The sequence below is a fragment of the Anopheles funestus genome, chromosome 3RL, assembly GCF_943734845.2.
Source record: "Anopheles funestus chromosome 3RL, idAnoFuneDA-416_04, whole genome shotgun sequence".
NCBI classification, from domain to species: Eukaryota; Metazoa; Arthropoda; class Insecta; order Diptera; family Culicidae; genus Anopheles; species Anopheles funestus.
In genome coordinates, this window is record NC_064599.1 from 12,560,078 (window position 1) to 12,585,374 (window position 25,297).

General features: G+C 43.1%; 1 long non-coding RNA gene across 1 annotated transcript in view; it reads right to left on the reverse strand.

Annotated features, from left to right (window-relative positions):
- Positions 1–216: 216 nt before the first annotated feature.
- Positions 217–25,297, reverse strand: part of LOC125771505 (uncharacterized) — a 117,134-nt gene continuing 92,053 nt past the window's right edge. Inside the window, exon 3 of the long non-coding RNA XR_007419316.1 lies at positions 217–2,848. This is a non-coding gene — a long non-coding RNA (uncharacterized LOC125771505). The remainder of the gene's footprint in view (positions 2,849–25,297) is intronic.

A 25,297-nucleotide genomic window follows, 5' to 3' on the forward strand; every position in this document is an offset into this window, starting at 1 on the left:
AGGTACCTCTCGGATCGTTAAGCCGGCGCATCGAACGTGTTGGAGTCCTGAAAATGCTGGTAACGGCTTTCAGCACGGCGCTTTCCACTTCAAACCGATCCAATACGCGGGGTTGGTAGGGCATGACCGAGTACTGCTTGGAACACCTTCACCGGCAATGGCCAAACCAAGTACAGCGTCCCCCCCACCCGGCCCGGTTCACTTCGGTATGAAATGGTTTTACGCCATTCCGTGAACTTTTCGGTTTTCGCTTCTTTCATTTGCTCGCTTTGTGCTATTTCTCGCTTTTCTTTTCTTAGTATCTCAAGCATGCTGAAGCAGCCCAGCAGGCAGCAGAGGGTTCTCCATCGGGGTTCCGTTAATACTTTTCCCATTTTCGTGCCGCATTCTTGTGTCTTCGAGGCGCCATTCTAACCCCATCCTGTCCCCCCACTTCCCCTTAAGAAGCTTCACCGTTGCTTGTGCTCAATCATGGGCCACACTAGGGGCAGAGTTGTTAGCAGTCTTTGTGACATCGTTTTTTTTGCTTCTTCCGGCCATCATCTAATGTCAGAAGTCGTGAGTATATTGTGCGGATCGTGAGTATTGTCGCAGTCGCGCGTAACTTCCTTTCAATACACATTTAATTATTGCACTAAATTGTTTTTACTTACACTTTACGTTATTTTAGTAAAGGTATAGAATATTTAAGCTCTTTAACATATCACAGCTGAGTTGCGTTTCGCTTACATTTGGCCCAATGTGTTTCTTCTTACCTTTTGGGAGCAAAGGCTGAATCAAACCGAAAAAGGCGGACACGAAGATGCCTCCACAAGTCCACTTGAGCCAGCGTCCGTATCGTACCGTTCCAGCAAAGGAAAGGAACGAAAGCAACCCGAAACCGGGAAGCCTGGGTAGGGACAGCTGCCAGGAGAGAAGGGCAGCAGAAGCAAAAAAAAAATATCCCCCAGTATCTTGTATACCCACACGTACGGAACGTTCGCTTTCTCCCTACTGCCAATCAATATTCTGCGGGACGTCGCTTGAATACTAAACATTTTCATCATAGTTTGTTTTACTTCGTGTGTACAAGGTTTTGTCCTCTTACGTGGATCGTGGTGCTGGATTGTTGTCCCGCGGCATTGTGGCACCCCCTCCCACTCCCCCTTTTTCCCTTTTCGCCTTTCTTCACCCAGTGGCGTTTACTTCGTTTCATTCTTTCCTCACTGCTTCAACTCCACACACTTTCCTTCTCCAGGCCCCCCCCAACCGATCCAACACACTGACACTCAATCGATATCTTGCAAGACAAGCTCCTGACCCATGCCTTGTTTCTTCAAAACCCTGGGAGAAACGCTGTGCTTCTTTAAGACGCCACCTCGTCACTAGCGCGGGAAGGGCGAGGCAAGTTTTCACCGGCGTCGAAAGGAAACTCTGAAGAAACAAGGATCCAATAAGAACTGGCTCTTAAGATTTTCCTTCACCCAACGGAACGGTGTGAGTGGTTCTTGCTTCCTTCCATTCGCTGCCTTCTACTTCTCGAGCGAGCTCTTGTGTCCAGCGCGCGTGTCTTGATGATGGTCGATGGTTTCAAAAAATCTTGCCCTCAAACCAGAATCCATGACAGAGAACTGCAGGTGATTTTCCAAAGCACGGAGATTCAAAAACAGAAAAAACACACAGGAAAAGAAAACTCTGCTGACGGTCATGCTCAGAAGCACATTAGCATGAATATTCTCTTTTTTCCCCCGGAAAGGAAAGTACAACCAGAAATGGTGCAAAGTGTTCATTGCTCTGTTGGTACTGTTTTAAATGTCCTTAGTGACGTTTCGGTAGACACTGGTCATTGCGGCAATCTTAACGCACATTTTAAAGAACTTTTTCATTTTCCCGAATATAAATAATAATAAATAAATAAAAATGGTAAAAAAACGTACTGCTTACCACCGAAAACGAGCATTTGATTGAGCGATCAAGAATAAATAATTGCAATCTGTTGTGGCGTGGTGTCGTGTAAAGTATCCGATTACACCAGCCTCAGGGTAGAGCATGGATGCATTAAGCTGTCAGGGGAGTAAAAGTAAGCTGCCATTTACACTTCTGGACACTTCTGGGCAGATTTAGTTTCACGCAAATAAGGCAAAAGCGGAGTTTTTTTTTCTCTTGCTTTAAGAGTCCAACATTTAAATTGGACCAATAAAAAGGTTGAAGAGAATTATTCTTACATCAAAAACAAAATGAAGCTCATCACGCAAAAGTTTGGGGTTTTTTTTGTGTTTGCCTCGGCCGGATGATAAATCGCTCATTTTGTTCGTCCATCCGATTCGCATTATGTAACCCGATACTGCAACTGTGGAAGGATGTGGACGGTGACACAAACAGCCCGTGTTCCTCTTATTACCCATCCATTCTCTCTATTCCACCTTCACACCGAACACCCGAAAGTGGTCGCTTTTCGACATTGCCCCGGTCAATAAAGCTGTCACCAGCGTTGACACACGCCTGATGCGAGATGTATTCAGGATTCTGATTTGCAGCGGCGCGGAAACGCCACCAGGGAAAATGGTCTGGTGTCGATCCTAACACCTTGCCTAAGAGGATTTTCATCCCGCGAGGATTGATAACCCAACCCCCACCCCCCTGGCACGGTCTTCCTTCAAAATCGTTTGATGTTTTCCACAGGTTTTTCCTCCCCCAAGTAACGGCTTCCACGGAAAACAAAATACACACACACACAGACACATACTCACCCCGTTTTTGGACTGGTTCCGGGCTGACACTTTCAGACGGTTGTCGTACACGGTTGTTCGCCTTTTTTGCAAAATCCGATTTGATTCTTATCCGTACCGTGTGCTGCGTAGATCAGGTTCTGTAGATAAGGAAAGAAAGGGAAATTTTTAATGGAAAATCCATCCCATCTGTGTGTGTGTGTGGGCGCATATCCCGATCCCGATCAGTACCCGTGACGGCGATGTAACACCAGATTTGTCATTGTTGGAAACATTTCGTTTTGCGGTGCAATTTGTGCACTGATGATGCGGCTTATGCAATGGTGGCATCGAGCACTGCGCAAAAACCCATCGTACCCGGGGGTACGATGTTGCGTCACGGTGGTTTGGTGTTTGATGCCTGCCTGCCCGGTCCCTCGGGGCGACTTTAATTATGGAATTTCAATATCACTTAATTAACACATTAAAACAGCCCGAATATGTTCCATTCATGGGCGCATGTAGTGTCGGAATAGCGGAAGGCAACGGTAATGGCGCTAGTGGCAATGCGTTGAATTGTTTGCATGATGGCGGAAAATTAGATTTTATACATTATAAATTCGGAAACATTGTTCTAACATCAATGGAAGTAAAATGTGAAAAGCAGATAATATTACATATTTTTCCTCCCCTTTTTTGATTATAAAAAAATGGTTCTCGAAGATAGTTTCGAAATGATTTCAACGGTTGTAAAAGCGAGCGAAAGAAAATTAAACTTGCGATTGGTTGTTTTCTAAGCAAAAAGAAACATTTGATGCTAGAAAACAAAGTCAAACAAATGGACCATACCAAAAAAAAGAAACACATCTTAAGAGATTTTGCCTTCGAACTAAACACAAAAAAAGGATTCAACCCGAATAATCTTTCGGAATCCAATCCGATGCGCATCCACCCGCGCCCCACAACAAATCGAGTGAATGAACCACTTAGAGAGCGCTGGGCATTTGTTTCTTTTCGCTTGCTGTTGGTTTGGTTTCATTTTCATCTTTCCTTTTTTTCGGTATATGCAAATTTGTTGGTGTTACAATTTCATCTAATCTTAAGGATTGGAGAACCAGTAATGCCGCAACCCTCCTTCTTCCATCTTCCTTCACCAAACAAATCTTCTTCTTTGTGTGTTTCTCGGTAAAGTTTCATTCTACCAAATGGGAGCTTATTATTTAGACGAAAATTTGACCAAATCTAGCAAGCCTTCTAAAACAACCGGCAATGGAATGGGAGCTTTTTTTGTTGGGTCCCTATGCGTGACGATTGCATCAGATGGAGCTGTGGGGTGGATGGGTGTATGACTGTGTGGTTTGTTCTTAATTTTTCCATCACTTCGCTTTTCCGTCGCTCAAGACGCAACGGAAAGAAAATTCGGCAAAACTAGCATAAGCGAACTAAAGACCTTGTTTCGTACGTTATCCCTTTTCTGTTTTTTTATTTTCCTTTTAGCCTTCGGCTGGGACTCATTTTCTGACCGAGCAGTAGTAGCATGAAATTCTCATATCCGGTGTCGGTTACGGTATCCTTTCTGCCATCTTCAAAGACATCTTCACGTCCACTTCGCAGCCTCCGCTAACTTCAATTCATCAGATTCCTTTGCCTTTTCCCCCCAGCAAATGAATCCTCCGTTGTTTACCATTGACATGAGTAGTTTACTTACTTCGCCAGTGTAATATGCATAAATTAACATAAGTTTTTCATTTCTACCAAAGCTATTTGCTGTTTTTTCTGGGGGGGTGACGGTTTTCTTGTGCTTCGTTGTCGCTGCTACACCACCGTCCTTTTCCAGTGTTTCCCTCAACGAAGCGTATAGAGATTTTGTCCGTCCATTGACAGTGGTCGACGAAATGGGTTTTGGAGGCAAAAAAAAGCTTTCTCCCATTCCTCTTCCCTCTGTACCCCTTTATCTTTCGACTACTAAGCCACAAAAAAAAGAACAGAACCTCTCTAACCACCGAACCGAAGGAAAAACATAATCAAGACAAGATTCATATTCCAGTGTATTGTTCGACATTTGTTTTCTTAAATTAGCTTCACCCGTCCATCCTCATCGTTCAGTCCTCAGACACAATCCCTCCTGTCAGCTCTCGGGACCAAGATTTTTGGAGCGAAAAAAAATGTCCACTTTTTTGTCCGCTTATGGTACCGTTCCGGTTACGAACTATTTAGTTTTGGAAAATTGGTTTCAAAACATTCCACCCAACAGAAGACACTCTCAAACACGCTCGATCGGAATAGCCCAATCTGCTGGTAATGTTTGCTGGAAGTCTTGGTACGAACCAACGAGCATGTAAACGGTTTTAACCGGAGTCGGGTTTTTGGGGGACGGATTTTGTTAATTTTTCATGCGTACTCGCCTTATTTCGATGCCACGAACAGAAACAAACACACTCTGTGAGCTGAATTTATCATTGGAAGTTTAATCGAGTCCTTATGCAAAATGGGCAAATTTGTTAGACTTAGTAGACGAATAGGGAGACGAAAAAAAAATGGAATTTGGTGACTTTTGCAAAGCAAAATGGTGGCGCCATTTGTCTGTGTGGGTCGTTGGTTTTTTTTTGGGGAGAATTGGCTTCGATAACTAAGTGATAACAGCTTCAACAGTGGAGTGAGGAACAAAAAGACCTAGGAGAAAAAACCTCCAGAAGGTTTCCTTCACTTATGAACCTTCCCCAAATGAACTCTGGTGTACCTCCCGGGAGAACGATAAATCCTCACAGAACCTTGGAAAAAAAGCCCAACCCCGATGGTATCAATAATCGGTGACATATTTATTGTGACCAGTGGCAAGATTTGACTTCGATTTTTCTTCTACTGTTTTTTTTTCTAGGTTGGCTTACGTTACACTACTGTCCATTCCCTTCGGTAACATTGAATTACAATCCACATTCTTGCACTTCCTTGGAGCGTTGACGTATGTGCACGCCACCGCGCGACATCCGGATGTTATCACGAGCACAACCTTAACCCAAAATGTGTCGGGAAAATCTATCAAAAGACAATAATCTTTCAATTGGACGCAATAAATTCATGGTCCGATGGTTGATTTATGGTAACATTCCGAAAGGCGCAGAGGCATTTTGGAGACGGGGAGGAATGGCTTTTTCGCCAAAAAACCCTCGAATAAAACTAGGACGGTGCGGAACTTGTTGTTGCGTTACTTGGGTATGGTTGGTTTGGCACTTCATTTATAACAGTGTCACTAGCGTAGGTGACATTCCTCTGGGAGTCGTATTTTTGGGCGTGCGTTTTTGTCCTTCTTTTTTTGTTGGAAGAGCAAATCTTGCATTCTTTTGCAAACGTTCCGAACAGCTTTAAGGACCATTTTTGGTCTCAATGAAGCATCTTGCAGTCGTCATGAATCATACTTTGTAAATTGATTGGGGTTTGGTCGTGAAGGGAGTTTCTAGTTTTGTATTTTTGTGACATAATGATATCCATATTGGAAGATCTAGGTCAAAAATCATGTTTATATCTTCAATATCAATATTTAAACCAACTTGATTTTTTTTTAAATGTATAAAAAAAACTTGTTCTTCCGAAATGTCTTATAATTTAATGTTTTTTACCAGAATTCTAGGTATTGGATGGTTTCTTGATACTTTCGACTACTTTAACACTTTCCAACAATTTTAGGTAAACTTCAATTATATCTTCATATTTCTTCTTAAAATCATTAGTTTTTGTTGAGAATTGAGGGTATTTCTACCATTTCACCCCCTTTTCTTGTTTGCAGAAAGATTTGGTAAAGAATAAACAAAACCTCCTTCTGAACCCATTATAAGATCGTATTGGGGACGCGTATTGTCTTCACATTCCAGTCAATTCGTTAATCCATCGTTACTCCGGCATCAAAATCACTTGTCCCGGTTTGTCTGGAAACACTTGGCAAACGGACACGAAGCCACGGTCGAGAGTTCCTTTCTTTCCGTTGCAGCATTGTTTTTGGGGGCCCCAGTCTTGTCAGGCAGAAACCGGCAGTGTACAGTAGCCACACTACACTCGGAATAGCACTCGGAAGAAGGTGCCCTAATGATGTACTTTCCGTTTCAATCTCGCACGTACACGTCGTCGTTAATGAACTGCTTTTTTGGTACGTTTTTCGATCATCATCCGTCCGGTCCATCCGCTCGTACGATCGATCGATCACCGATCCAAACAAAAAAAACCGGACCCGTAGGGTTAGGGTCCCGGGTTTTGCCGTTGGCTTTCCGTGCTGGTTGTTTGACAAGCGTCAGACTGACGCATGGGATCGCGTCGAAAAACGTATGGGAGGGCAGGAAAAATCCATCAATTGTCCGCACACACACACACATCGGTTTCGATGGAGGGCAGCCGAGACCAAGTCACTGCTTTAAAATCCGATCCCCGAGTACAGTACGCGGCGCTACGGTACGCCGGTAACGGTGAATGAAGTTCTGCTGAATTTTAAACAGCTTTTGCAGCCATTCCGAACGCGTAAAGAGGTTGAACAGAAGCCCAATCGTAAGGAGCAAAATGCAACAACTAAAGAGAACAAAAACGAGGGAAAAAGCATCACAACCGGGTACAGGCCCTACCCTATTGTAGCAGGTCTTCTTGCCAGCGTGAAACATGCAACTAGAACGGGTCGAACAATAACATGCCGGGCGCACAACAATGCCATGTTGCGTCGGGGGCAACCAGCGATAAGAAATGCATTGCATTTATCTTAAGAATTAAGCAGAAGAAATGGGAAACTACGAAACACTGGATAAAACACTCACCAACCAAGGTGAAGCTGCAGAAATTGCATTGGAAAGAAAGAAACGCGGATGGTTGCGTAGCGTGTTGCACTCGAAGCTCCAAAAATGCTCACAAAAATGACACAACGCATCGCTCGACGCTTTCCACTTCTTGTTGGACAACGCGGTGGACATTCGTGGCTGTCGGTCCACGCGTTGTCCCGTGTTCCGTTTGTCAAGAAAGTTTTCTCTCTCTCTCTCTCTCTCTCTCTCTCAGTCCGCACTTTTGACTTGTTGTCAATCGAGATCTCGATGCGTCTTCGATCATCGTTTTAACCGAGGCGGAAGCATGGGAACGCAAGGAACTGCTTAAATTCCTTAAGCATGTTATAAATGTGGCAGGAATTTTGCCACAGTTTCGCAGACAGTAATGTTCATTAAAATATAAGATTTTTTTTTCTCTGCGTTTTCTTACCTGCTTCCTACCTGCTTCATGGCATGCAACGGTCCACCGGAATCGATCGAATGGGAATTGGGGAGGCTTTTTTTATTCCCTCCACGGTTGATGACTGCTTGCACGCGTATAACCAACGACAAACGGCAATTGATTCGCGTATTCGCGCTTGTCATTAAAATGTTTCTGTTCCTCGCCTGCCCGTGTATGTACGCTTTTTTTTTAGTTTGTTGTTGCGTTGGTTACAAACTAGAATCCCAACCGAAACGTTTCGCAGAACTGGCTCACTTCCTGTTCCAAACCGGGAGGAATGATGATGCTCTTTTGCTCTGTTCGTTCGATCATAGGTACGATCGTCACTCAACTGTCAAGCATCGTGTGACAATCAATCGGACATTGGGGACAAGAAAGGACAACCAAAAGCAGATGAAAACAGACGGAAAGGAAAGGAGGAAGTTGAGCTGAAAAGTAAATAAAATTTATTTTGGTAAATAGAATCTAAATGTACTTAAATAAAAACTTGTGTCGTCTAAGAAATACTCAACAAGAAATCCTCAACAAAAAAGTACCCAAAAAATGGATTCTACATCAGTCATATCGTCCCAATATAGAACATACTCTCGATTTTTCCAGTGGCATACAATTTGAAAAAAAACAGATTGCATCCGAAAGGAATCCGACACACCGACGAAGAACTCTTTGCAGAGAAATCGTTATTCCTTGAAATCTGGTAGTTCACTGTAATTCCTGTAATAACAGTTTGTTTTAATACCTTTAATCCCATCCCACGGCTGACGGACGTGCATCGTTGGCGGCCATTGCATTCGTCTCGCATCGAACTGTAGCCCGCCCCAGCATCCCAGATTTATCAATTCAATTTAATAAATTAATTTCCCTTTTTATCATTTTCATTCGATCCCGTCCGTTTTGGAGTGTTCCACTCGTTACCCAGAGGGGGATTTTTTTTTGCTTTTTCGTTTTAAGCGTGTGTAGAGAGGCAAAGGGGGACAGCATTTTGTTTTTAATTCAACTTTAATTTTGCATATTCCGCTTTGTACAGCGTGTTCGCTTCCGTTCATCGACCACCCTAGACGAATGTGCGACGACTGTGCGAGGCCCCAATTTATTTCCACTCGAAAGACGGTCGGTCGCGTCATCTCGTGTCATGCATCTTCGCGGCACTAAAACGCGGCAATACGCGGCCTAACGAGATCGATCGGTCGCTGTTGAGATGAGCTTGAGAAACAAAAGGTAAGCTCAGGGCGAATGAGGGGAATTGGGGTAAGAAAGGAAGCCACAAAAAGCAAACAGTAGCAACAGCAAAGACGTATGGCCACGAAACAGTCACGCCAAATGAGAAAGAGACGCTGGTTCATTTAAATATTTCCATCATCCTTCAATTTCTCGGTGTACCTTCGCGACATCCAAAAAGTGCAACCGCAAGGAAACCTGAAGGGATTCCGGTACGATTCTGGGGAACCCTGGTGGAGGGGATGTTTTGGGGGCAGAATAACTACCAATGTCACCCAAAAACCTCCAGCAGAAGGACTCCAATCGACTCAGGGCATGAGCATCGGGCCGACCCGGGCTCGTCACTATCGGGTGTTTACATCTTTTATTTCCCTTAAATACCCGTGTCGTGATGCATGCCGAGTTCATGTGATGTGAGGCTTGTTTGGGATGGGGAGGACCTGAAGTGATGTAATTTCGCGTCGTTTTCGATGTCGTCGGGCTGACGTCGCAAATCGCGGAGTGTGATGTGGCTAACCCCTGTCTTCTTAGCCACAAGCCGCTTCATGGAGTTCATGGCCATCAGAAGGCCGAATGTGAGTGATAGTTTGAGACAATGTACGAGGAATTTAAAGGAAATTGAAATTTGACATATGAAAATAAAATATATAAAATAATTATTTGTAAAAAAAACTAAGTTTACCAAAAGCAAATCATTTGACATATATTTTTAAGAAAATTTTTTCCCTTCCAAACCAACTCTCAAACAGGGGCAATTGAGCTTCATTTTAAACACCAGAACTATCGTAAAACAGTCAATCAATCACATCATCTTATTCGAACATAACCTCAAACTCTCTAAATTGTTCAAATACCATTTGGAACAGTTTTCTTTCACTTTGCAGTTTTGCACGGGTATTGCTGTTTAGGTCGATACGGGAAGGAAAATAAAAAATAGATAAAAAACCCCTTTTCAGGACACGGGAAACTATGCGCGAACTCTTCTTTGACGAGCATTTTATTGATGCATGAATATCGGGAGCCAATATCACACCGAGCGCCGGGAAAATCGATGCACCATAAATCCGACGATCATTTTCACCCACGGTTTACTGTTATTGCCCACTCCCGGTGTGTGTGCAGCTTTGCAGATTTTCATCTCCACCCCTCGAAAAAAACTCAAAAATCCGAGATCTCTTTTTAGTCATTTCCTTAAGACCATTTGCACCATCCACACGGAATGCAGGAACGTTTTGGTGCTGTTTTCCGGATTTTCTTTTTTCTTGGCCATCCGTAACTTCCGTGATTCTTCCCCTCAGGATCAACCCTTCGCGTATTTGATTCTTTTACCACATTTTTTTCTCTCTCTCGATTCCAGTACTGCTTCGACGCTTCGCGTTTGCTGATTTGACCGAGTCGAGTTGCTCATTTTTATCGCAATCATAACATCAGATTTGTTTAGAGTTTATTTATGGCACTCAAATGTGACGTAAATTTATTTGATGCCCGAACACATAAACACATGCATCCGTCCACGAGTCGACGCCACACGCTCGCGATGTGGCCACGCTTCCAGTGGAGAGAGCGTTCAAAAAAAAGAAGGACCGCCACAAGAAGGCACCCAGTAACATGATAAGGGTGGTATATTCGACACGCGACCCGGCGAACGGTTCCTGTGTCAGGATGAACGCGGGAGAGAGAGAGAAAGGGAAGGCAAAGCAGCTAAAAAAAAGGGAAATCAAACGGAAGCTGACGGAAGGAAGCATAAAACAAACCTTCCGCATCGGAGCAACATCGATGTGATGTGGGTTGTTGTGCGAATGAACCTCGAATGAGTTCCTAAACTTCCGGAACGTGCAGCGGCAGATGAGGCTGCGTGGAGTCGGTGAGTTTGTGTTTGCGTTCATCATCATGGTTGATGGCAGTGGCTGGATGTTGCTCTTCGTTAGGAAAGGATGTCACATCGTTCGAGGCAAGTGGTAAAGGACACAAGCAGAAGGATTTTGTGAGTGATACAAATTTAACCTAATCTATCAAACATTCCTTAAATTGGATGCAGTTTATTTATCGTCTTGAAGCACTTTTATTTTTTATTTTTATTTTTACTTTTTTTGTTTAAGAGCTTTAAATCACATACGTTAAACGCTATAATATTATTTTCTTTTTCCCTTCCTAGCTACTACTAAACATCGATCCTGTTTCTTTCTACAACAAGCTCCCACAAGCTCGTTCTTTTTGTGTGCACCGGTTCACGATTTGGCAAAGAAGTGTTTTATTGGAGTTCACCAGATTCCTTCCAGCAATCCCCGCGCACGCTAGAGGACGCATACAAGTGAAGACTTTTATTATATTTACCGAGCACGCCTTTCGAATGGCAGGAACCAATCCAGCACGCCACTTGTCTTCTTCGACAATCGGCCCTGAGTAAAACGGGAACGAACCCGTCCCCGTTGTCGGTTCGTCGACAATGAGAAAACGCCCGGAAAACGGAAACTCATCGAACGGTATACTGGTGCGCAAAAGTTTGTTTGATTTCACCAGTTTCATTTAACCAGCTCGAGAAGGTTTCTTCTGCCCAAGATGTTCTCTAGTTCTGAGATGGTGGTAGAAGACCATTATACGCTTCCCAAGCTGTACGTGAACCGTCTCAATGGTGTGTGACAAATCCATTGATCGAGACGCACAACCGAAGAAGTAGCTAAAGGTACAAATGTAAGAGATTATCATCGTTGAATCGCTTACACACCCGAAAATCTGGCATCTTGGACACTATTGGGACAAAGCAAAGTGAAACCAGTTCAAGGTAATTGAAACACTTTCATTTCGTTTCTTCTTGAGAGATAAGAACTCATTCCGAAAGACACAAAAAAGGAAGTTAACATCCAACAAAATGAAAGTTTTGTGACAATTTTTAAATGCTTCTCCTTTTATTGTATGCACCATTTAGCAGCTAAAGAAAACAGCATAATTTACAGCTAAAAACGTGACAAGTGAGTGCGAGAGACCTCTTCGTATTTGCAAGCCCTTTCTGCAACCCCTTTCTTGCACCCCGATCGAACGAACTTGAAGTGGGAAATAAAACTCTCCATTTCGACGTATGTTATACGTTTATTATGTCGTAATATATGATTCTCAACTCGAGGCGCTATAAAATATGGTAACCGAGGGGGGTTGCCAGAGCTCACCCCCAAAATACAAAAGAGTACAGCAGCAATCCTACCCCCAAATATTCGGTGGCGCTTCTCCATCTTCTCACAGTTGACATAGTAGATTGCACCATGAGTTCTTCAGCTTTTGCCCAGAACACACACAACGAAAAAAAAAACGATTGTCCCCGATCGTCCTGAGATGGAATAACCTCAGCCGAACAAAAAAAAACGCAAACCGACTGTACCATAAATAATAAAACAAGGAACCATCATTTCGTTTCTGCTTACCTTCCAGCAACTCCCCGCGTTCGAGGACACCAAGTCCCACCAAACCCGGGGGGTCGCGTGTGTATTTTCCGCTTCACTTTTCATGCTTTGTGCTTAAGTTGAGCATTTTGTGTCGATTGTGTGCCATCAAACTGCCACAACATGACATGAAAAAACATATTTATGCCACCCGGAGCTCATTGGCAGTGCGTTTAGGCAAAGACCATTCGCACACAGTATATGTGTGTGACACAGTGTTTTATTGTTTTGATCTATGCTCACTTTTTGGTACACTTTTTTTTTGGTTTTTATTTACCATACCATATGGAGGATGGTTTGCCTTTTTACTGCATTGTGCTATCTTTAAAAGCATAAAACCTACCGAAAAAAGGGTATCCTCCCTTACGCTTCTTCGCTATCCCTCTGGGGCTGTAATTTCGATACAAAGGAAATTATTTGAGTCACTTGAATTATGGAGTAAAAATGTAATGGAATCATAAAACCATAACATCCACCCATGGAAGATGATTTTGCACATATAAAAAAATGGAATCTTTAAAATGATATTTTTGACAAAGAAAAGAAAAAGGAAAAAGGAATTAAAGTGATAAAATATATTTTCTTTAAATTAAATATATTTCAAACTTTTTACACAAAAGATTGTAATTAATTATTTAGTAAATTTTATTGAACAGCAATTATAAAACACAGTTTTACATTCATAGAAATCTCCACAAAACAACAGTAAAAAATAATTTCCAACAATCTCACTCTCATCATTAGAGTCATCATGTGGTTCAGGTTTGGTTTGCTAGACTTGGTACGAATTTTCCCGTACAACCCGCCCCCTAATGCTTATGCCCTTTTTCCTAGTGCCCAAAACCCCATTACCATAAACACTTTAATTCCCAATGATTCCACTTGCTGTGGAACCGTTTGCTGTGTACCGACATCTGACCTCGGGCAGGAAAGCTCAAACGATAGGCACATTTGGGTGTTGCTTCCTTATGCTGGTGTCGTTTTGTTGAAAGCTTTGCATATTACGAAGCGTTCGAATTGTTGCTTCTTTTGCAAAACCACCGCTAGGCAGGATTGAGGGAAAGCTTTCCCGACATTGGCAGCAGTCGGTACTAATGGGTGTGAAGGTGCGGTACTTGTATAGTCACAATCGGCATCATGATGATGATTTAGTTCCCAACGCAAGCCACCAAGATACGAAACCGCCACACACAAATGATGGTACTGGTGATGGTCGAACTCCGGGTCGAAGGAAGGAAATCCTGAGCCGGGAGTCGATCGGAGAGTACGTTGGTTAGTGAACGATAAACAATTTATCATCACGCCAATGAATTTTTGGGGACCAGTTTGAGTAGAAGGTGAAACATGGTGAGAAGGAAAGGACAGTTTCGTTCAACACGTTTTAACACCAGTGTGCTAAAATTATATGTCATTTTAAATTGGCATAAAAAATTTAAAATTAATTACTTGTTAGAGAGCTTTATAAAACAAAAAAAAGTTTATAAAAATGTTCACAAAATTTCACAAAAGAATATAAATATAAGTAAAATTGCTCACGTTTTGTATTCTATTGTATTTTCGTACGCCACTGTCTCTGCGTACCACAAAACGGATGCTCATCCTTGCCACCATGTCACTATGTCACCGCAGTTCGCTAGAGAAAATGGGATAGCATCGGCCCACGAATACCACCGGAATGTACAACCACAGACGAAAGCATTCGAACGACACCGGTCTCCGCCCTCGCAAATCGGGTACATGATTCACGACGCCAACGATTCGATTCCGCTTCCATCATCCCGATCATCCGGCATCCGGTTTCGGAAAGCAAAAGGAAGCTTTCTTCTGCCAGCCGCGCATTTGCTGCCGTCGACTATTTCCGACACCGTACCGCTGGTGCGGCATCCCGTAGACACATGAATCAACTCTGTCGGTGCTACCTCAAACTACCGGAACTGGTAATGGCATCGTACATGATGTGATCCTAGCCGATGGATCCGATCAGTACACGATGATGACGGTGATGATGATGGAGGCAACGTGTACGTTTGCTGTCGGATGACATTCAGCCATCGGAGCACATCATCATCATTACTAACACGAACGATAATATAAACGCATTAACATGATTCAGCCATCGTGCGAATCTGTAGGATGCTTTACAGGGAAAAAACAGTAAAGCATCATTCAAGAATGTAAAGCAAGTAGTTTTATTTTATTCATTCACTGTAAGTAGTATTAATCGATCGAAAATAGAGAGTTAACGAGATTTAAAAAGAATTGCTATGAATAACTCAGATAATCGGAACAGCCCCGTGGTGTCGACACCGGTTCCGCACGACAAAACCGGGTATGAAATCCCATCCGGACCGTCCCCACGCAGCAAGGACTGACTAATAGTGATGTGTAATCGAGGGTGGAATTGAGGATCCGCTCCGACTCCGCGTATGAAAAATTGATTCCAACTCCGATTAAAAATCAAAACTGACTCCGGCGAGTCCAGTCGACTCCGGATGAGTCCGAATGGCTCCGATCGATTCCGGATGAGTCCGGATGGGTCCAGATGAGTCCGATTGAGTCCTCACCTATAAACAGCTATAAACAGTACCCGATTCATCCCCGCCGAACCCTTCTGTCGGAGTCATTCCGACTCCGACTCCTGCTGGCGGTAGAGTTGGACCGATCTGACTCCAGATAAAATTTATAATTTAGCCATCACTACTGACTAACCAGTTTCGTGATAAAATAAGTCTAAAGAGCCAGAAATGGCGGGAACGACCTTAAGGGTCGCTAAGCCACAGAGAGAGAAAGAGAGAGAGAGAGAGAGAGAGAAAGAGAGAGAATTCAATCAAATAAATACAGCAGTGATGTTCCCAGGTGCGATCCAGCAATACAGTAATGAGTTCCAATAGATCAATCCTACTTCAGAGAATATCGTATGAATCCTTTAGTTTGATCTCCTCAAGTCCATTTATCCACTCAGTTTAAAATGCTTAAAATCGTGAAGAGTTACTAGATTTAGAATTTAATATAGGTACTTTCAACAATTCTCAGAAATTCAAGAATCGGCATAATATTTGATTGAGTTCGATTCATTTACCAAGATATTTGAGGAGTTGAGGAACTCCTCCTCTTTGGAGGAGTTAAATATTAATCTTTTATTCTAGAATTCGAAAGCAATTTCATCTTAAACGAGTATGTATGTTGTTCATTAAACAATTTTACATAGAAAAAAGGTTTCAAAGAAATTGTATGCAGAAAACAGACACACGCACAAGAGCAATAATATCAAACCGAAAGAAGTATTGTGGTGCTGCAAAATAAACCAATAATTTTACGGATCACATTATGCAAATGATCCCACTTATAGCCCAATGGCTTCTTAAACGGACTTCCTTCCATCACAATAAACAAAATACATATATCGCTCGGATGAGATTACGCGCAAATAGCCAACTATCTGCATGCCTATTAGCACCGCACGCACAAATGGAACAGGCCCCATTACAGCCTCATTCCCTACCCCCACCCGGGTAAGTGAACCGAAAGTAAGGAAAGGATTGTCCGTCGCCAGGCCGAATAATTTAAAAATTAATTCAATCATCCGAAGTAGCTCACGCCATTTTTTGCTGAGAGACGGCGGAGTGGCTAAGGACACACGCAGGACCAATTACTCACGGTGTGTGTATGAGCGGCTGAAAACGGATCGCATCTGGTTGATCAGTGTCAAAATCACAAACCGGCACACACACACGACCGCTCCAGTGCCGGTGGCGTGAGTCAAGAAGATGGAAAACAATTTAGTCAGATTTCAATTTCACTTCTGGCACATGCACAGTGACATCATCCGGTATTCCGGTAGGGGAGGGGGTTTTTTGGGGATGGCCCGTTTAAGCATTCGCCATGCGCCTTGCGTACATTTCGGTGGCATTGGTACGGATGTGTTCCAGCTTTCATATCTTTTACGTCTGTCTTCCCAGCGCCAAAAAACCCCCTTTCCAGCAGTGTTTGCTTTTTTTTCTCTCCGATTCCTTCAGTTCGCCGAGCCTGGTGAACCAAGCTACAGTAGCAAACGGATCCCGGTCACGGATATCACTTTCACTTCGAACACACAAGGAACTGCTGTTTCGTCCTTTCCCCGAGCGAATGATGGCAAAATTGTCCACATCCTCATCGAGAAAGACAGTGGCGAATGACAATGAGTTTTTCACTCTCGACGCGCGCTAGCGACGCGGTACTGTTGGCAGCGAATCCGACGGAACCATTTGTGCCATTGTTCCCCACACCCCACACGAGGATGATGGTTTTGCACGATTTGTGGACTGTACCTGACAAACGGTTTCATGTTTCACGCATGATACTTTCAGGCGGATAGGTAAAAAGGATAACAGAAATTCAACAGGAACAATGGTACAATGGTGTGAGAAGGCAAGGACATGAGCCAAGCAACACCAAAAAAATCCTTTCATACCCATACAAGCGATTCGTATGACGTTTCAACATTTACGCACCGTGCACCGCAGTGATCGGACGTTTGGTACACATCGAATCCTGCCAACGAACGAACATTGCCGTTGGGGAATAAAAACAAACCCCAAAAAGCGCGCTTGCAAATACCAGCGACAAACAGGGGAGAGAACGACAGAAAAAAAAGAACTTACACACCCACACACGCAACCACGCAATCCTTTTTCCGGAGGTGGGGATACCAAGCACGAAAGGATAATCGAAAACGATGACACGATGATTAGCGTTTCGGTGTTCAGACTGATATGCGCGGAACCAAACCCGGGGACGCATGTGAGACAACGATGGATAATCAAAATCTGTACCGAGTTATGTTGCTTTATTTTTCCCTGTTTGCTCACCGTACGACTATGCCTGTGTACATTTTCATTACAAAGTCCTGTCGGGGTTTTGAGTTTTTTTTTGTTTTTTGCAAAAGTTTTGTAAATCATTGCCAAAAAAGGGGGAATTCCGTTCGGTCGATGGAGGCGCCTGGTGCTCCATTTGCTGTGGGGATTGATTAATCTGGGTATCGTGTTTTGTGGATGTGTTTTACGCGAGCAAGGATTGAATTTGATGGCGTTTTTTTTTGTTTGTTTTGGTTATTGTTGTTGTTGGTCCTCTTGGGACAGGGATTACTAAATGTGATTTACGGTGTTTTAATTGCCAGTTTCAAAATCGTGTGAAAGCCTTTTTTCCCTTGAGTTGTTTGTTAAGAAAAAAATATTGTAGTTTTAAGTCGATTATTTTACATTTCTTTAACTTTTTAGACTAGGAATCTTTTTAGACTCTTGAGTGTATTAAACTAAAAAAAACAATTTTATTTTTTACTCTGATTTTCCATCCAAAATCACGTTCTTCAAAAGAACAATTTTTGCAATTTACTACAACACCCCAAAGAAAAAAAACGGCAATAAAACATAAACCTTTAAGCACCCGTAATACAAACCGCTCAAACCCCACAACCGAAAGAAAATAACAAAACAAAAATAAAATAAACACATCGATCTCGATCGCCAGAAGACGGCCCAATCTTGCCAAAAGCCGTAAAGAAATAAATCGAGGTCAGTTACGCATAAAATTAAAAATAACGACCATCCACGACGTCTGCCATTGAAATATTGATGATGATAAGAACCCAGCGGAAGCGTGCGAAAGAGACGCAAGGAGAAATGTTTTGCGAAAAGAAAGGATGGAATGCGTGAATAAAGTTTGTTACCTTTGCAAAACACCCGAAGGGTTCATAAATTTTCCGCACGTGTTTTTCGGAAGACGGCGGCATGCGTTTGAACATACATACACACACAGAAAAACGCAAACACACTTGCGAACATATTTTACCCACATATATCAATCTAACACTACTATGCTGCTGGCTGCTGGTTCGAACCATTACATATCAACCAAGAAGAAATGTGTGCAAATAACTGGCGCTACTTTTTTGGGTGGGGATGTAAATAGCTATCATAAGAAACTACAACGGAAAGGGTTCCCCAAAAAACAGCGTAGCGGTAACCCTTAAAAAATGACATTCGAAATAAATCCAAGCAAAACGCACACATACGTCCATGGTCGCTTCGCTTCTCGCACACAAGGGCAAGAACACTCCATAAATCTTGTCTCATTAAATGATTTATTCATGGCCTAGCTACTCATAGGACGGAAAGCGAGCTATCTGTTGGCCTATCTACAACGGTTGGAGACATCGAGGACAGGCAATGGGGACGGCGTCTACGATGAATCGTCATCTAACGTCTTTTATTTTGTACATCTTTCTTTCACACAACAACAACCGAATGGGTCCTATTTTTTACCTAAAAAAAACCTTTAAATTTTAGCTTAATTTAGTTTACAGAAGAAAAATAAAATTTACACCTAACTACAAAAAAACGTAAAGGAAAAACCATGACATAACCGCCATACGTTCCATAGCACGCGTGAACATGAAAAGGGCACAGTTCGGATGTGATGTATTCGTCCTCAAAAACAAAGAAAAACAAAACATCAACTAAAATGGCTAAAAAATTATCGATTTTATATTCTCCCTCCACGTCCTCCAAGCCAGCACAATTGCGCCCTTAAAGTTATCATTTCTGTCTCGAACCCGTCACACTATCCCGTTCGGAACGAAGCATTATACGAAGCATCCTTGTTTACCTATGGCCGCCCTTCGCCACCGTGGACAAACACTCTGGACAAGGACATCCGAACGTGTGTATGTGTGCTTACAATCTGTGCGTCTGCATGTTGTTGTGTGTTGTAAAGGGCCGTCCAATAAGGTAGGATGACACAACAGCAACAGCAAAACAAAAAAATGGAAATCTACTAGAAATCCCCGGAACCGGACAACGAAGGTTGTTTGGGGAGGCCAACCATAAATTTGCACACGCGCGTACCTATGCCATCATACCGCTTACATGCAAGGAGACAAACCAGCACACACACATACAGAGAAGGACACGAGGAGTTAACACAAGAACAGATTGGTTGAAATCGAAAAACGTCTCATGATGAGTCGTGATCGGAACCGAACATTGACGATAAAATGGTTCCCATTTTGGGAGTTATTTTTTTATGCTTCGAGTAGGATTCTTTTGGCATTTTCTTTAATGTTTTAAAATTAATATTTTTAAATCAAATATTGTCTAATAAATTTTGCGACATTCAAAAACATTTTTGTAAAAATTGTAAAAATTATAAAATTAATAAAATTACATTTTTTTCGAATTCAGTGTACTGTCTCTACAGCAACAAACCTCTCAGGGTTAGAAAGTGAAATGTATTCGTATCTCGACATCAGCGCGTTGACTCATGTAGAATTTCCAACACATCTCCAGTTGATGTTCCATTGCCCTGCAGTTGCGATGAAGGAAAAAAACAAAAACCGCCCCGCAAAATGCATGCTGGCGCGTCAGAGATTCCTTAAATTCCACACACGCACCAAATGCCGTCAAAGTTTCGATGACGCCACACCCGATGGCAGCGAAACCCCGGGAGTCTGACCCGGTTCCGGGGTTTTGCTCTAGCCGGGGGAGCCTTTTTTTACGGTGGATTTATTGCTACGGTCGGTCGTACTATTCGCCATCGCACTCGGCAAACCACCGGCGAGACGGAATGAATTTCCATTTTCACTTCCACGGAAAATGTGTGTTTGTGTGTGTGTGTGTGGTTGTCCTGGGAGAAGATCAGGGTGAAGGGTGACATTCTGAAAATCAGCTGATCTGCACGCTTGAGGTCAGATGGTGATTTTTTTTGAGGATTTGAATGAAGGGCGTTACACGTGTTAAAATATGGAGATAAATATGAAAATGAGGTTTGAGTTAAAAAAAATCTCTTCAAAAAAGCTCTTCAACAATTTCTTTAAGAATGAAAAATATTTTGAAAAAAAAACCATTTCTGTTGTCCCCACGAATGTGCTTTTCCTCGCTAGTTGACCGACAACAAACAAACCAAAAATCTCCTTCGTTATGGTGCCTCGGAATCGGATGAATTAGAATCGCTTTATCCGAAGAGCGTGCCATTATGGTCGCTCATCTCTGTGTGGATTGCCAACCCAGACCAACCGGATCCACCGGTGCTAAATGCAACAGTTTATGCAAAGCGCGACCTTAGAGATTAACGGATAAGTTGCACCCGCCCGCGTGTGTGTGCACCGGATCTTCGACAGCATTCTTAACGCATCGCTCACTTTACGCAAAGAAACCCGCCCCGTTAAGCGGTTCCCAACTCCTTCACGTTCCCGTGGAGGAACACTTTTGCCATTGTTTTTTTCCTTTATTCCTACGTGGAACATTTCCATTCTCGCCATTGTGCCTTAATATGTTTGATCAGTTTCCGATCGTGTTCGTTGGTTGATTTGAAAGATTTAGCGAAACAAACAAAAGCATCGTTAGCCTGTCGTTCGGTGCTTTCTCGTTCGTTCGCTCCGTGATAGCGCTGCTTCTGTTTCGGTGTGAAGATTTCGTCCACGTTGCGTTTGAAAAAAAGGGGTTGGATTCGACGAAAATCCAATCGACGAAACACGTCAGCCCAAAACATCAAGGTTTTTCGGTCTTAGCATCGGCATCGTTCAAAAATCATCATCAAGTCAGAAGAATTGGAAATTTGGCGAGATGAAAGGAAAATCAATCCCCGGCCAATACTACCAACCCCCTCCAATCCCTCCCCAAAACCACCCTTCTCGCTTTCCCGTCTTGCACGATGCTGACATTCAGATTTTCTTGCTTTTCTCTCTCTCTCTCGCTCACGTTCGATTTCTATGCCATTTTCCAATCATCCCCAAAAATCAAGCAGGCCGACGAAACGAAAATCAGAAACAGCCATTTCGAAAGGCAGTCGAAGGTCATGCCCCTTTCTAGGATGAACTCGGTCGCCTTGTCACGCGGCGGGCGATGTGATTTGTTGTTCCTGCTTCCGGGGCTGCACCACCACCTCCCTCTTCCTCCCCCTTTCCCTTTCCTCCCCCCATGACCGGTGGTCCTGTGACGCAAGCTGGACAAATAGAAAGCGGACAAAAGCGGAACGGGCGTCCCGTAGTCCCGTACACACGGCACTGTACGGGATGGCAGGTTGCCTAGGATACGGAGCATGCGCTAACTTGGAGGTTGAAGCGCTTGGTTTACCATGGGGAACGGGGCAAAAGCCGTGTGAAAGGAAAAAGCGGCACATCGTCGAACCGTGTCCTTTCCCGACACTAGGGAAGGAAGAAGAAGGCACCAACAACAAACAAAAAAAAAGCGAGGAATTAATATTCACATCACTTCATTTTCATCTGACGGCTTCTGACATCTTCCGATGGGGTGGGTTCGGAAAAGCAGGCTGTGGGTTGCGGGTGAAGGTAAAATCAAACTAACACATCTAAGCATACCGCTCCAGCACACTTGCAGCTTATCAAACAACACCGCCACCCATACAGACACACGTGTGGAGGACGAATCAAAGGATGCCGTTCCGGGGTGAGCCTGTGCAACCGAAGCATATTCGACGCGTCGCCTGTCACCGCACATTTACTGTTGGTGGGTTTCACAACCAGGCACACTAATGCCCACACGACACAGGAATAACGCTGGGCAGAAAGCGACTACAGCGCAACATCACAAAGCAGTAGCGCCAGCAGCAGCTCGTGACATCCGATAACAAGCGATAGTACAGCGGCGGGAACAATGTCAACATAAAACATTCCTCGCTGCTGCTACCCTTGGCCAGCATTCCACGGAATGGGGTCCCGGAACCAACCATGTCTCTCAAGCAAGGCAGCATAGAAAACAGCACTGCATGTTTTGCATCATTTTTAAAACTCCCCCCCAATAAACACGGCCTGAGGTTATCGTGGAGTTTCTTTTGGGGAATGCTTTAATTAGAAGTGCTGAATGTTGCAGGATAATGAACATAACCTTACAAAAAGGAATCGAAAAATTGAACGTTGATACAGTATTGATGTATTGTGTCCAGGATTACAAAATTGGAGAGGAACCTCAAACTGTCACCTGTCAACTAAAGTGCATTTTCTTAGGTTAATGAAATGGGTTTAGCTCCATAGTAGTAATAAAGCATTTTTGTTTTATTATCAAGATATACTTAAATTTATCGTCTGCTTGACGCAACGACCTACTCAAGCCTCTGCTCTAACTTCTACTGAACTCCAAGACTTAGTTTTACTGAAGAATAGCAAGTCTTTGTCACTTGGAAAATGCTCAGAAACTTAACACAATATAAGAATTGTGACTAAATATAAGTACCTCTTCACTCTATAAGGACATCTTCACTAAATGATTGGCCCCGTGCGCTAGACTGACTCCGGCCTAAATCAAGTTAAGGAAATCCAGAAATGGGAGACCAAGACCTCTCCTGAAGGTTATTTTTTTATTGTTAATAACGTCGTCCAGGCAGTATTAAGACTTATTTTATTTACCACGTATCAGAATACACATTCCTTGCAAAGGAGATACGGTCCGGATGGGATTTGAACCCGGCCCTGCCGTGTGGACTGGCCCCATTTATCACATGCACCACCGGGTCGCTCTGTTGTCCTGAGGTTACAGTACCATATAAACAGATTAATTCAACCTTTTCACTATCGCCATTTGACTATTATGCATACTTTTTAAATATGTCTCTGTATTTTGTGCTCTTTTATAATGTATATTGATTATTTCTTGGTAATTTCTTGATCGAATGTATTATATCAAGAATCAAGTAAAAAATACTCTTTGGAGATGAGTTTTAAACACTTGGAGTTGACTTATTATGTTCCCAGAATAATGTTGTATAAAGAACAATTAGAATTAATATAGTTTCTGGTGATTCTTTCATAATTATAACTAAGTAATCTTGACTGAACTATTGATAATCTTACGTTATTTAAAAAAAACCTGAGTTAAATGACATAAAGACGAATGCGAAGTAGAAACTAGTTTCCTTTTCATGAACCTAATAAAATGCATTTTTTTTTAAATCACACTTAGCTCCCTGGCAGATTCCAACCACATTACCATACATGAACCATTTTACATGAACAATTAGTGACAAACATTAAGCAGCTTCTATTATTATCCTTTTGCCCGTTTCCAAACACACGCCCAGAAAAAGCAGCTTGTTTTGTTCCGCCAAGACACTAATGATCACGTTTTAATTATGCTTTCTAGCATTACATTTAAATAAATACATCGTTAAGCAACTTGTTGAACTTACCAGGCAAAACTTTAGAAAAATCGGCAACCTTTACCACTTTTAAGCCAGTCTTTAAGCGAACCAGTTTTAAAGCACTTTCTCTCACTCTCTCACTCGAGCTTCCCTTGCCAAGGAAGGAATATCCTTCAAACATCGTCACGTTCTGGGTTCCCATTCCCGGGCATTACCTTTTTGACGATTCCCACCGATTTACTGCAACAATAAGTGCACCATCGGTAGTAGTGTCGGTGTAACCTCACAATTACTGCAACGCGAACCATCTGGCAAACGACGGCGAACGGTTTCGGGGTACGTCCTCGACCCTCGAACTACCCCGTCGTTAAATCCCCCCGCAATCATCCCTGGGTTTTTGGTTAGAGTTTTTAACACTTCCATACACCAGTCGAGTGTTGCAAAGTGTTAGCAATAGAAGAAACCACAAGTGCCATGCGAGAAAGTGACTAAATTCGGTTCCCTCTTTCCCCGTGTTTTCGCCAGGAGATGCCGACGATCTACCGAAAATCTCCCCTCTCCTCTCCCCCCCCCCCCCTCCCCCTATCCACGTCCCAAGGTCTCCAGTCCAAGCCGTACCGAAACCCGGTGGAAAGACGAAATTTATCAACTTGCCATTATGTGCATTTAATGTATGGTAAATTATGCAAATTTTATTACGCAAACTTCATGCGTACGTGGACCTTGGTTCCTTCTACTGCACATCATTCCCTGGTTGCACGGTCCGGTTCCGACGTTCACCCCCTCTGCTCTGTTCGGTTTTGCCCTTTCGTGTTGCTGATTGCTAGAGCGGTCTGGACGATGGACTGCGGGCTCTAGCCGGGGATCGTTGTAACGGGCTTAATGTCAGCAAAAACCCCATACGCCTTACGGGAGTTTTGAAGTTCAACAGCAGCAAACACATCGAACTGCAACCGATCCCGTACGAGGGTGACATTGTCCATCATCACTATGGCGGGTCAACAAATAGGGACACTTGTTTTTTAAGCCACAAAACCGGGGTACAGGGCTATATGCACCATCCCCCGGAAGGCAATGATGGTAGGATGGTATTTCTTTGTGGCTAGAGATGAGCTCGATACCGAATCCGTATCCGTATTACAGTGAGTTAAGAGAAGAAAAAACCTTTAAAAATACTCAATCTTTTTTATGATATACACGTATTGTTTTTCAGGAAGAAAAATAGCTTTTTAAATTAATTCTTCTACCACCGTATCGATAGAAAATTTATCGATTCACACCACCACCCAAAAACACATTTGTTTGTCTCAATTACTGTACTCTGTTTTTCCCTTCAAACAAGCACCTGCCAAATCTACACACCACGGAGACGGTTAGAGTGTTCCAACTGGTCACATTTAACCCATTCCTTTTGGGTGCGACATCCTGTTTCGCTTCGGTTCCGCATTCCCTGTGTGTTGGTGTGTGTGTGCGTGCGAAACGATAGCGTCACAAATGTTACGAATCACTTCCCAGCACGAAAACCACCTCACAAGCCATACACTTTGGCCCTAAAAACCTAAAACGCAACCGGTGGTGCGGCATGAAAGAAAT